We start from the raw sequence: 12,984 nt of genomic DNA, 5'->3' as shown, positions 1-12,984 counted from the left end.
TCCAGCCCTCAGCCTGCCCACAGACCTAAGCTGAGGCACCGTGTCCTCTGTGTCTCCTTCTCTCTCTAGTCAGAGTAGACAAGCAACACAAGAGTTCTGTGTGTTTCTCTTGCCCCACGGGCAAATAAGTCAAGAGGCCTGAGAGCCCGTCGGCTATGAAGCACTAAACCAGCTGGATTCAGCTAGGGCCCTCTCAATAGATTCTTCTCGAGACAGAGGCTGGTGTTGGGAGGTTTCCTCAATTGCCTTCCATCTTATTCTTTGAGGCAGCGTCTCTCGGGTGACCAATACAGTCTGGTCTAGCTAGCCAGCTCACTCCATGGATTCCCTGTTCCCGCCTCCTGAGCACTTAGAATTGCAAGGAGACTGCCATGCCCTCCTGGCACCTATGCAGGTGCACGGAGCCCAACCCCTGTCCTCACCCAGCCAGCGTTTTACCTAATGAGTTATCTCCCCAGTCTAAAGGTAAGGTTTTCTTTAATTGTGCGTCTATGTTCCCATCTGCATGTGGATTTGTGCTCATGCGTACAGTTGCCCATGGAGACCAGAAGAGGGTGCCGGATCCCTTAGAGCACTGGCTGTTGTGAGCTGCCCAGTCTGGTTGGCAACAAAACTTGGGTCTTCTGCAAGAGCAGTGTGCCCTCTTAACCACTGAGCCATCTCTCCAGCACCAAAAAGGTGACATTTTTAATACATGTGGCTGGCTACATGTCTTGTATCAGTTTATAGACTGGCCAATGGAGAGAACCAGTCAGAACTCAGTGGTTAAACGAGTGGCCTTGTAACAGAGTTTGTTAAAGATAAGAGGGCAGAAGGGGGTGGGTGCTAAGGCTGTTAAGCCAGGCGTGTTGTCAAACACCAGTAATTCCAGCACACAGGAGGCTCAGGATAGGGAATTACAAGTTGGAGACCAGCCTGGGCCACAGAATGAGACCCTTCGGAGAGTACAAGAATCTGAATCTTGATGCAAGAAAAGTAATTTGGGTGGTGTGTAAACATGCAGTGTCTGGAGAAAGGGGATGTGGGTAAGTTTATGCAGAGGGCTGTAAGAATATTTGCATAAGGAAATCTGCATAAGGAAATCCAAACTCAAAACGGAAGGAAATGCAGTCTAGAAATTTACTAAGTGGTAAGGTAACAGTCATGGAAGCCCAAATCGAGACCATAATAAGACATCCTTGTAGATTTTCCATCAGGGAGCAGTCAGCAATTCTGACAATCTGATCATCGCACGCGATGACAAATGTGTTGAAGTGAAATGCCATTTCACTCATAAATATGCAACTGGGGGAGAGGGGTGTTTGGTCGTTTTGGTTTTGGTTTAAGATTCGTTATTTTATGTGTGAGTGCTCCATCTGCATGTACGCCTGTATACCAGAAGGGGGCATCAGATCCCACTAGAGACAGTTGTTAGTCACCATGTGCTTGCTGGGAATTGAACTCAGATTCTCTGAAAGAGCAGCCAGTGCTCTTAACCTCTGAGTCACTTCTCTAGCCCCAGTTGGATTGTTTTTTGAGACAAGACGTTACTTGGAGCCAAGACTGGCCTCAAACTCAATCCCCTTGCCTCGGCCACCTGTGTTCCAAAATGGCTGGCAGCAATGTCACCACACCCAGGAGAAATTTGTATAATTCCTGTGTGTCAATTAAAAATAAAATACATATTTAAATTTTTTATTGAGCCAAGCATTGGAGGAGGTATGGGTAAGTAGAATTTTTTTTTTAACTTGAAGACAGAGTTTCTCTGTGCTCCCTGGCTACCCTGGAACTCACTCTGCAGATCAGGCTGGCCTCAAACTCAGAGCTCTGCCTGCCTCCACCTCCAGAGTACTGGGATTAAAGGTGTTTGTCATCAACGCCAGGCTGGATCTTTTTCTTTTCAAATATTAATAGAGTGTGTGTGTGTGTGTGTGTGTGTGTGTGTGTGTGTGTGTGCCACAGCACACATTCAGAAATCAGAAGACACCTTGGCTGAGTCGGTTCTGCCTGGGGATTGAACCCAGGCCCCCAGGCTTGTGCAGCAAACACCTTTACCGTGATTTTTTTAAGATTAAAAGTTTCTTATTGTATTATTTACTTACTTCGTGTGTGTGTGTGTGTGTGTGTGTGTGTGTGTGTATGAACGCCATGGCACACAAAGGGAAGTCAAGGGACAACTTGCTGGAGTCAGTCTTCTTCCAAATAGGTCCCAGGACTCAGACTCAGGACATCAGGCCTGGCCACAGGGCTTTCAGTCACGGAGCCATCTCACTGCCACCCCCCAAACAGGATTCTTAATACTACAAGGGGCAGACTATAAAATGGCCCAATCGCTTGGGGAAGTAACTTGTTATCATCTTTTAAACTCAAATTCAATATCAAAATTTCAAGGGATTCTTTTTTACTTTTTCCCTTTTCTTTACTGTTTTTTTTTTTTTTTTTTGGTTTGAGTTTGTTTTATTTTGCCGGTGACCTTTTCCTTCCTCCCTTTCTTTCTTAGCTAACTGATTTGTTTGCAGTGCTGGAGATGAATCTAGGCGCTCTCAACATGCTAGGCAAATGGTCTACACTGAAGCACATCTACACCCCCTAAAGAGATTGTCAGTGTCCTTGACGACACGTGTGACATGGTCACAGCGGCACTGTTGGTGCCGTACAAACCCTAGGTACCGCGTGTGCATCAGTGGACATGAACATGGTGCCGTACAAACCCTAGATACCGCGTGTGCATCAGTGGACATGAACAGACCACAGCATGTGTCAGAACAGGCTGAACTGAGAAACAAAATATTTACTCAAGAGAGCTGGAGAGATGACTGAGCCTTAAGAGCACCTGCTGCTCTTGCAGAGAACCTGGGTTTGGTTCCCAACACCCACATGGCAGCTCAGAACTCCAGTTCCAGGAGATGCGATGCCCTGATCCTGCCTTTGTGGGAACTGCACGTATGTGGTGTACATATATGCATGGAGGCAAACCCTTGTATGCAATTTTAAAATAAACGAATCTCTTAAAAATAAAACATCTACTCAAAACAGTGAATCTCAGGCCTGAGGAGATGGCTCAGTCTGTAGCAAGTGTGAGGGCCTGAGTTCGAGTACCCAGAACTCACATAAAAAAGCCAGATGTGCACATCTGTAGTCGCCAGAATAAGAAACCCTGTCTCAAAAGACAAAGTAAATGGCTTCTGAGGAGCTACACTAAGGGTGACGTCTTGCCTTTATGCACATATCCACATAGACAGACAGACAGACACACACACACACACACACACACACACACACACACACCATCACCACCACCACCACCAATAAAATTTCAGAAAACATTATATAACTTCCTACTATAGATTCAAACTTGATGTCAATGAAAAATTATCCTATGCATTCATCAATACAAGTATGTGACAAAAATTTCTAAATAGAAAATAAAAATCAAGTTTAGGCCACTGTTCTGAGGGAAGGCAAAGGCATGAAGCTTGAGAAGGGTCAATTGTGGCTCGGGACAGTCGGCTTTGGTAGCAGAGCAAGCACCCGAGGTTTATTTCACTATGGATCAGTCCACGTAACCTGGACTGACAGCAGCAGATGCAGTCTAGCTTAGGCCTGAGGGAAGCAACCCTCTCGCTGTGCCAAGCACATATGCAGCTTGAGCTTGAGAGGCAGAGCCAGCGCATGGAGGCCAAGACTACAAAGCTGTTTGGCTGATGTGGGGAGTCTTTAAAAGTTCAGGCTGAGCCTGATGGTGACTGCAGCGCACGCCTGTAACCCCAGCACTCAGGAGGCAGAGGTAAGAGGGTTTCTGAGAGTTTGAGACCAGCCTGATCTAAAGTAAGTTTTGGGACTGCCAGGACTATATGGCACGGGGGGGGGGGGGGGGAGATAAGGGTTCAGGCTGGTACAGACGCACCATAGGGAAGGAAATCGAAACAAAGGGAACTGAGGAAGGCGGTAAGTGGGCAGAGAGGATGCAGCTGAGGCAGGGGTGACAGCCATCTGCAGGAGCAGAAGAAGCTGCGTTCCTAAGCTCAACCCCTGACTCAAAACATACCGGTTCCAAAGAAGAAACCTAGCTCCGCTCACCCTTTCTGAAGCTGTATCCTTCAAATGAGGGGAACGGCGGGAATAACCACCATGGGTAACCCACCGATGTGGTCATAGAGTCAGTGAGGGTCTTGAGGGAAAGAGCTAGAGAGTTAATGACATGATGTGGAAATTCTGGGTGGGGAGTCCCTCCAGGGCTATTCACTCAGGGGGGGGGGGGCAGCTATAAATGCCCTGAAAGGAACAAAATTAGTATTATTGGCAATATCAAAGTAGCCTCATCTTCAAAACTTTTGAGACAAGGTCTAGTAATGTAGTCCACTGACTCAAACTTTTTTGCATAGATAGATAGACAGATGATAGATAGATAGATAGATAGATAGATAGATGATAGATAGATAGATAGATAGATAGACAGATGATAGATAGATAGACAGAAGATAGATAGATAGATAGATAGATAGATAGATAGATAGATATTAGATAAAGTCTCACTATGTAGCCTAGGCTGGCCTCAAATTCTCAATAAAATCCCATCTCGCCTCTCCAATGCTGTGATTACAGGTGTGAGCTGAACCATCACATCCAAACCCTTGGTCCTCTCCCCTCACTCAGCCTGCCCAGGGCTAAAATCCCCAGGGACTACTAATGGCCCAAACCTCTGTTCCGGACTTTGAGCCATTTTTGAGGATCTGCTTACATTTTAGGAACAATGGGAATGTGGTGGACAAGCTGAGATCTCCCCAGAGAAAACCCAACTAACAGAGCGTCTTGAGGCTCCTCTGGCCCGTGTGGGCTGATGAGAATTTGTGTTCTCCTGAGCAAACCCTTAGACATATCCTCAGCCCTGAAATGCGGGTGCACCTGTCCGGTGCCCACTGGAGCTCTGGCCACAGTCCAGGCACATCATACCCGCCATTGTAAGCCTTATCAACCTAACGTTGATTTAAAGTGCCAAGACTGCGGAGCAAGGGCTTCCTGAGTGAAAAAAGAAAACGAACAAGCAAAAAGCCTCCCTTTTAAAAACAAAGGCCCTCTGCTAGTGCGCGGTGAGTCAGAGAGAGACCAGACAACCCACCTCTGGGCCACGTTCTGCTCAGCTTATTCTTCTGAACATAGGACGGAATGGGTGTCGAAGCTCTCAAAAGACACTTCTCAGGAATGTTCTAAAATGTTTTGAAACATTTACCTCACCTTCTGAACCGATTTCAAAGTATAAACTCCCTCCATGTTAGGCATGAAATTAAGTCATAACTTTGAAACAGCTTGAACTCGGACTTCCAGAGGACTTTTATGTTTAAACGTATATATTTGGCTTCCTTCACAGAAGATGAAAAGCAGGCCCAGGGAACAGGTTTAGAAGATTTGACAAAAATCTTTCCACTTTCTGAGTTCACTGATTGCACTTTTAGGAGTTTCCCACGAGTGTGTTTGTGTATTTGCACGAGGGCATACAAAAAAAAGATAGTAAAAATAGGACATAACCTAAATGTCCATGAGTTAGTGAAATACGAACTTCTACTACGACACATCAGTTAAAACACTAGCATGGAAAGGAGAAAAACAAGAAGCAAGTTACAGAACGACGTTAAAGATATTCATTTTATGATTTTCCTGATAAAGTGCACATAAAATGATACTGAGTTAATAATTAAGAGAAACATCTCTACACATCTGTCTGCGTTGTTTGGATTTTTAACACACCACTTTTGTGATTTCTTTTTTAAAGTAAACATAAAGCACGCCTAAGGTCCAAATAAATATATCTGCCTGGGAAACAAACCGATTTTCCCCTAGATGCATGCCAAAAATGCAGACTGACACTATTTGCGGAGCCCAAGTAAATTCTTAATCATCTGGAGTTACATGAGTTCTGGTGGATGAAGGAAACTTCCAAAGTTAGCCACAAACTTGCCTCAAGTACCTCGCGTCAAGCCTCCAACGCGAAGACCGAGGAGGGATCCGCGACGAGCTCCGGAGGAGGACACAGTGCAGCTACCGCGCTCAGGACAGCCACGAAGCAACTTGTCAGCCTCGCGGCTCAGGAACGTCTGCGCTTCTTAAGGCACAGCGCGCTGGATCCCGCCCTGGCCATCCCCGCCAAGCCCTCTGCACGCCCAGCCACGCCCCCCTCACCGCCAAGCTTTCGTTTTCCTCTAGATTCAAAGGAAAGCGAAACTCAAGACAGCGAGCAAGCAGGCAGGCGGGCGGGCGGGCGGGCGGGAGCGAGGAGCGCCTGTGCACGCGCCCAGGGAACCCGTGGTCTCCTGCACTGCAGCTCAGCATCCTCGTCGGACCTGGCCCGGTGCCTCCCGGGTACACGGTCTATTTTATGTGCAATTGTAAGATTGGAAATGCTCACCGTTGCTGTGACAGCTGCTCTGGGAGCCGGCAGCAGAGGACTCCCTGGCTGAGGGGAGTCAGTTAGCGCTAACATTTATTGCGTTTCTGTTATTTGCCAGACTCACCGTTAAACTATGAAAATAATTTTATCTACACAGTGGCCTTTTGTGTCTTTACGTTTAATCTCAATTTTATAGGATAAAATGTTAAATTTAAACTAACAGGCCTCTGACCAATCCCACCCCTTTGTGGAAAATAGCAGACCATTGTAATTAGCACACCAGGTGACCATGAAGGTACGAACACAGCCTAAACCGAGCCTGGTTTGAAGGATCCGGGATGTACATACATGAAATGCTTTCCTAGTTCTTTATGGATGTATTTCGTGTATGCAGGCTGTGGGACCGAAGGCAGAGGGTGATCTGTTAGCTGCTGGGCTGGGCGAGATGGGCACGAGATCAGAATGAGATTTCCACACATATTTGCTCTGAGAGTGGGTCTTCCCTTCCTACCCCCTCCCCCAGCACAGGGCAAAGGTGACAGAGAGATACCCCTAACCCAAAGCTAATGGGATTTTATGAGTTCTGGTAGAGTCTGTATTCTGTTTTGTGGTTGTAGCTACAACCTAAAGATACACAAATATATGCCTGTCTATAACGTGTGTGTGTGTGTGTGTGTGTGAGAGAGAGAGAGGGGGGGGGGGAACTGTACACAGATGTTGATAATAAGCCGGGATGTCCATGCTTGGAAAGAGGAAGCGGCATGGTGCTCGGGACAGCACATTGTCTCTTGACAATGGTTGACAGTGGTTGAGGTAATCAACGTGGCATTTGCACACATCATGAACAAATATTTTAATTAAGTCCCAATACAACTGCTAACCAACCTGTTATGTGACTAATTTCTTTTATCTGTTCAGTTGTGTCCAAAAACAGGAACATCAAAAACTGGAGGGGAATGAAAAGAGGATGTTGTAAAATTTGATCATTTGATTAATATATTTTACCCAAAGAGTTCTAGGGAACAAATTGTATTTGACCACAGTGGTGATTAGCAAACAGCTCCTTATAGCCAAGTGATTTTTTTTTTAATCCTGCTTGTTCAATGAAGCAAGTGATTGGCATCTGTGCCAATACAGAATGGACGAGGGTCAATCATGGACAGGAGACATGGTTGACCAAGAACTCACTGGGATTCCTATTGGGTCTCTTCCCTTGCCTATTCCTATTCTCTCCTTACCTACCAGCACAGTTCAGGGCTAGATCAAGGAAGTAGACTGAACGAGGTAGACAGCCCAGCAGTGGAACTCCACAGGGGCCCAGGGCAGGGTGTGGAGAGTGTCAACAAACACAGGAAGGCTGCCCACCACCGATGTCAGAACATATTCTAGTTGAGGAATCCACCCATACATGGAACGGGTCCAGTTTGCCTGGGCATCGGAGCCTAGAGAACTGGAGAGGGGTTCTGTGTGATAAGAAAGCACAGGCTGGGTGAGGAATGGTTCCACGTAAGAAGATGCTGGTAGAGGGGAAACGCTAGTTACACCCAGAGGCAGAATTACACAAACAAATTCACAACAGTTTAGAATAGGCAACAAGCTTGAAAACGCCCAGGAGTAGAGCTGAAGATGAAGAACGGAAGCCAAGCCCTGCAACTATGAGTCTGCACGCACCCAGCTTTTTGATGAGCAGTTAGAGAGGTGTGCCTGTATACGTGTGCATACTTCCCTAGCTTGGCCCACTGCGAGGGATGGATTGGAGACACCCCAGAGGAACAACGCACCCATCTGGCTTCTAGTTGTTCTTCTCAAACAAAACAAACCAGAACTGCATTTAAAAAATGGTTCTTCCAGCTGGGCGGTGGTGGTGGTGCATGCCTTTAATCCCAGCACACAGGATGCAGAGGCTGGGGCGGATCTCTGTGAGTTCAAGTTCAACCTGGTCTACATGAGCTAGTTCCAGGACATGTAACAAAGCAACAGAGAACCCCTGTTCGGGAAGAAAAAAAAATGGTGTTTCCAGAATTGGGACAAAGAAAAGCACAAGAGAAACCTAAGCAGAACCCCTTTCTGCACAAAATAAATGTCCAAAGAATGGGAGGGGTGTGTCTAAAGGACATATACCCCCCCATTGGTCAAGTCTGGAACAAACTAAACTTGGAAATGGATATGGTAATAACGTTGCAATCACTAAAATTAACAGAAAACTATTGTCTGTACATTACAAGTAAATAACTGGGTAAAGTGAAAGAGAGCCGTGGCTTGGATATTTACATAATGTCGAAGTAGTTTCCCTGAAAGCACACACCAATAATTACTGGTAAGAGTCTACACATAATGTTACTTTGTAACTGCAAATAATATAATTAATGTGAAGACCAGCTAAGTGGTCAGAAAGAAGTGTCCTTCCCGCGGTAGGGGACGTCACTGGTGTCTCTGCCATGGCAGTCACACCAAATAACAGAATGTAACAGGATGTAAAGAACAAAAGGAACGCAGCTCCATTCTATGATTCTCTTGTCACAGACTGTGGCCTGACTGCTCCCAAAGGAACATCTGAGTAACCCAGAGTGACCGATGTTCTGCAAATCAGCTAACTGTCTTCACTAAAGAAAATCAAAGGTGTGAAGAACAGACCCAGACTGGCAGGGACTGTAGGAATGAGGATAAACCACAGGCCCTGAGCTGGGTCTTTCTGCTGGAAAGGATGTTATTGCAAAAACTAGTAAAATCTGAGTGGCAATAATTTCACACTAAGGAAGGGGTTAAGGGGGAAGAAACATCATGTGGGAAGCATATTCTTGTTGGGCATGGTGGCACACATCTGTAACCCCAACACCTGGGAAGCAGAGGTCAGAGAATTGCCTCAAGCTAAAGGCCAGCCTGGTCTACAGAGTTTGACTTTACCTCAAAAAATAGAAAGGAAAAGAAAAATAAGAAAGGAAAGGGAGAAAGATAATTTACCTTTATGTGGTACAGAAAATAAGTTCTTTGTACTCCAGCTTTCTATAGACTTTCCATTGGTAGTATATCTTTTTCTGAAGACTGCTAATATTATTGTGCTTTGTAGATGCTTTTTCAATACGAGGCAGGAAAGAATTTCAGTTCCAACCACCTAATACTTGTTTCAAAAGTGAGTATGAGACCCCAGGAGCTTTTCCTGTGGCCTGTCCATTTCTGCCTACGTAGGGTAATTTCAGCATTATCAGAATTCTCACTGACAGAATGTTTTACTTTTTGCCTTTTTGGTAAAGTTGAATTATGAAACAAGAGGCCATACCTAACTACCTCACTCAAAAATTTGGTCACAGAAGAAATTGTTTACTTGGGAGGATGAGGCAGTCCCCTCCTTGATGGGGAAAGTTACTTCAGAAGCAAGTCCTACCAGAGGCCAGAACAGCGATGCATATAAGAAGGACAGACCATCTGCACACAGTGAGAAAGCTTGTTGTTTTAAGGGAAGCCGTGGCTAATAAAATTTTAGTGATTCCTTACCAACCGCATTTCTACACAATGTGCGCCACATCTCCACAGCTCTTTTCTAGTTCCCTCTTTCATCCTCATGTCTTTGTACTCTAAACTTCTCTGCATTCTACATATGGTCAAGAATAAATAGTAAGCTTTTTTTTTTTTAAGGCTGAGAACTGAATCTCCCTCAACAGAGTCCTGCCCTGAGAAGGAGGGCGGTGCTGGCTTGAAGCAGCCACACAGGAACTTAGGTTTCACTTTCCCAGCTAAAGGTTCAGAAGACACAGTAACAGAGACTGTGAGGAAAGGAAAGCGCCTGTCACCTGCCCAGACGTCCCCTGTGCCCTGGCGATGCCTCACTGGGGGCCCTTCTAACACAGTATGAAATGTCCTATTTTGAAAAATATATTTTACACGTAAGGAAAAACAGAAATATTCCAGTGACCCCAACATGACATTCACTCAGCTTTAATTTTGGTACAACTGTCTAATTGTTTATCAACCTTGAACATATGCATACCAAGCACACCACTTATAAATCTACATATTGATTTTTCCTTTTTGTGGACTATTAAGTGGTGAATTACAGAATCAAGATTCTTCAGCTCTGAATAATTCACTGTGTATCTCCTAGAACCAAAGATCATTTATTACCTAGCCCTGGTAAAACTATCATCAAATTTGGAAATTTTCTAAACTCTGGCCAATATAAATATTGGTTAAGATGAATAATCTCATTTATTTAGGGTTTTCATCATAATTTAGAGACCTTTATAGATTCATGTGTTCAGTTAAAAGAAAAATAAACTGGAAACATCTTTATGCTCCCAGTACAACGTCTTGCAAAACTATAGAACAAATTTCACCCAGAGTGTTGACACAAGCCAGCGTGGAGCGTTTCCTCTATGGAAGAATGCTCCTATGTCCTTGCTCCTCCACCTCCCTTCCCTAGTTCACTTGTCTGATTTCCATATCCATAATTTCGTCGCTTCAAAAGTGTTTGTGAACGAGAGAGATAGTGCAGAGACTGACTAACGGATGGGGACCACAGTAGACAGAGAAGCTGAAATGCTGCAGGTCCAGGGCTAGCTTTAGCCTCCTAAGTAAACCTATTTCCTCATCCACCTCTGTGTAGGACTTTAAGTCCTGTGATTGACAGGTAAAGCCTTTGGAACTTATTAACGTAAGAGACCACTGGCTTCTACCAACCCAAAAGCTGAGATTGTCGTCAGACAGCGTCGAGACCTATAGGAGAGATTCCCCCATCTTTTGCCACCTCTCTGATGTACCCACCACTGTATTTTAAATTTGCCTTGATTTATGACTCTATCCTGCTACTAGGAAATGGCTTTCATGATGGAACATGGGACCTGGGGTAACCCAGCTCTGTGTTTCCCATGCCATGGTCACTCATGATTGTAGAGTAATAACACTAGTTTGTTTTCTTTTATTACTGAGTAGTATTCCATAGAATGAATGTATTTGTCTAGCCGTCTCTTGAGTTATTTTCATTTTTTATTGATTACAAATAGGAATATTTAAAAATATGTCATTTTTCTGCATGGATCTATTTTTTCTGGGATAGACACCTAGAGCACAATTGCTAGGTGGTTGGTAGCTACAGGCTTAAATTTTCTTAGGAGTGTCGAATTCTTTTCCACACTTGACAACATTGTTTTACCTTCCCAATAGCCATGGGCATGCGATCTGGTCACCAGCACCCTTCCAGCATTTGCTGGTGGCACTGTTTCTTAGTTTAACCGTCTGATAGCGTCCACAGTAGTTGGCAGATGAAACCCAGCACTGTTGCCAGTAGCCTAAGGAGATAGGGACATTGGGACCCTCCATTCAGATAAAGCCAGGTCCTTGAGTACTTTTAAAACAAGAAAAAGTGATACAATAGCTAGCTTATTCGGGAGTTAATAGGGACAGTGTATATTTCCAGAATTAAACATGGAGAGAGAGAAAGAAGAATGGAGGGAGGGAAGAGGGAGGGAGGGAGGGAGGGAGGGAGGGAGGGAGGGAAAGAAGGAGGAAGGGAGGGAGGGAGGAGGGGAGGGAGGGAAAGAGGAAGGAGGGGAGGGAGGGAGGGAGGGAGGGAGGGAAGGGGGGGAGGGAGGGAGGGAGGGAAAGAAGGAGGAAGGGAGGGAGGGAGGAGGGGAGGGAGGGAAAGAGGAAGGAGGGGAGGGAGGGAGGGAGGGAGGGAGGGAAAGAGGAAGGAGGGGAGGGAGGGAGGGAGGGAGGGAGGGAAGGGGGGGAGGGAGGGAGGGAGGGAAAGAAGGAGGAAGGGAGGGAGGGAGGAGGGGAGGGAGGGAAAGAGGAAGGAGGGGAGGGAGGGAGGGAGGGAGGGAAGGGGGGAGGGAGGGAAAGAGGGAGGGAGGGAGGGAGGGAGGGAAAGAGGGAGGGAGGGAGGGAGGGAGGGAAAGAAGGAGGAAGGGAGGGAGGGAGGAGGGGAGGGAGGGAGGGAGGGAGGGAGGGAGGGAGGGAAAGAAGGAGGAAGGGAGGGAGGGAGGAGGGGAGGGAGGGAAAGAGGAAGGAGGGGAGGGAGGGAGGGAGGGAGGGAAGGGGGGGAGGGAGGGAGGGAGGGAGGGAGGGAGGGAGGGAGGGAAAGAGGGAGAAAGGGAGGGAGGGAGGGAGGGAGAACAAGAGAGAGAGAAGTAGACAGAGAGAAAATATACCTGTGAGACGTGATGAGCACAAGCTTCTCAAGACAAAAGCGTCCCTGTCGGCTGTCTCTGCAATGACTGGTGAATGATAGCAGAATCATAACATCTTTTTAGGTTACTGTCCTCAAAGGATGTAGCTCACAACATTTAAAGACTAAGCAAGGTGAAAATCGAGCTTAACCATTGGCTGTTTCACTGTTCTTCAATTTCCTTTATAAATGAGATTTCTGTAAGGGAGACATTGTTAGAGACAAGAAAGGGATGGTGGGCTGGAGAGATGGCCCAGCCATTAAAGGCTAGGCTCACAACCAAAAACATAAGAAAGGAATGGTGGTGCAGCCACAGTCAAGGCCCCGAGAAAGCACAGTTCTTTGTCTGTGGTGAGCAGCCATGTCTGAGAGTTTTTGCAGAAACCATGCCTCATCTCCGAGTCAGGCTTAGTGGTATTGGCTGCATTTGTGACTCAGTCAGAGGGAAATGCAGACTGGG

This window comes from Microtus oregoni, unplaced genomic scaffold (genome assembly GCF_018167655.1).
Source record: "Microtus oregoni isolate MIOR12 unplaced genomic scaffold, Mior012 000002F_ref0000024, whole genome shotgun sequence".
Classification (NCBI taxonomy): Eukaryota; Metazoa; Chordata; class Mammalia; order Rodentia; family Cricetidae; genus Microtus; species Microtus oregoni.
The sequence above is the reverse complement of the archived record's forward strand: the minus strand, read 5'-3'. Positions refer to the sequence as shown.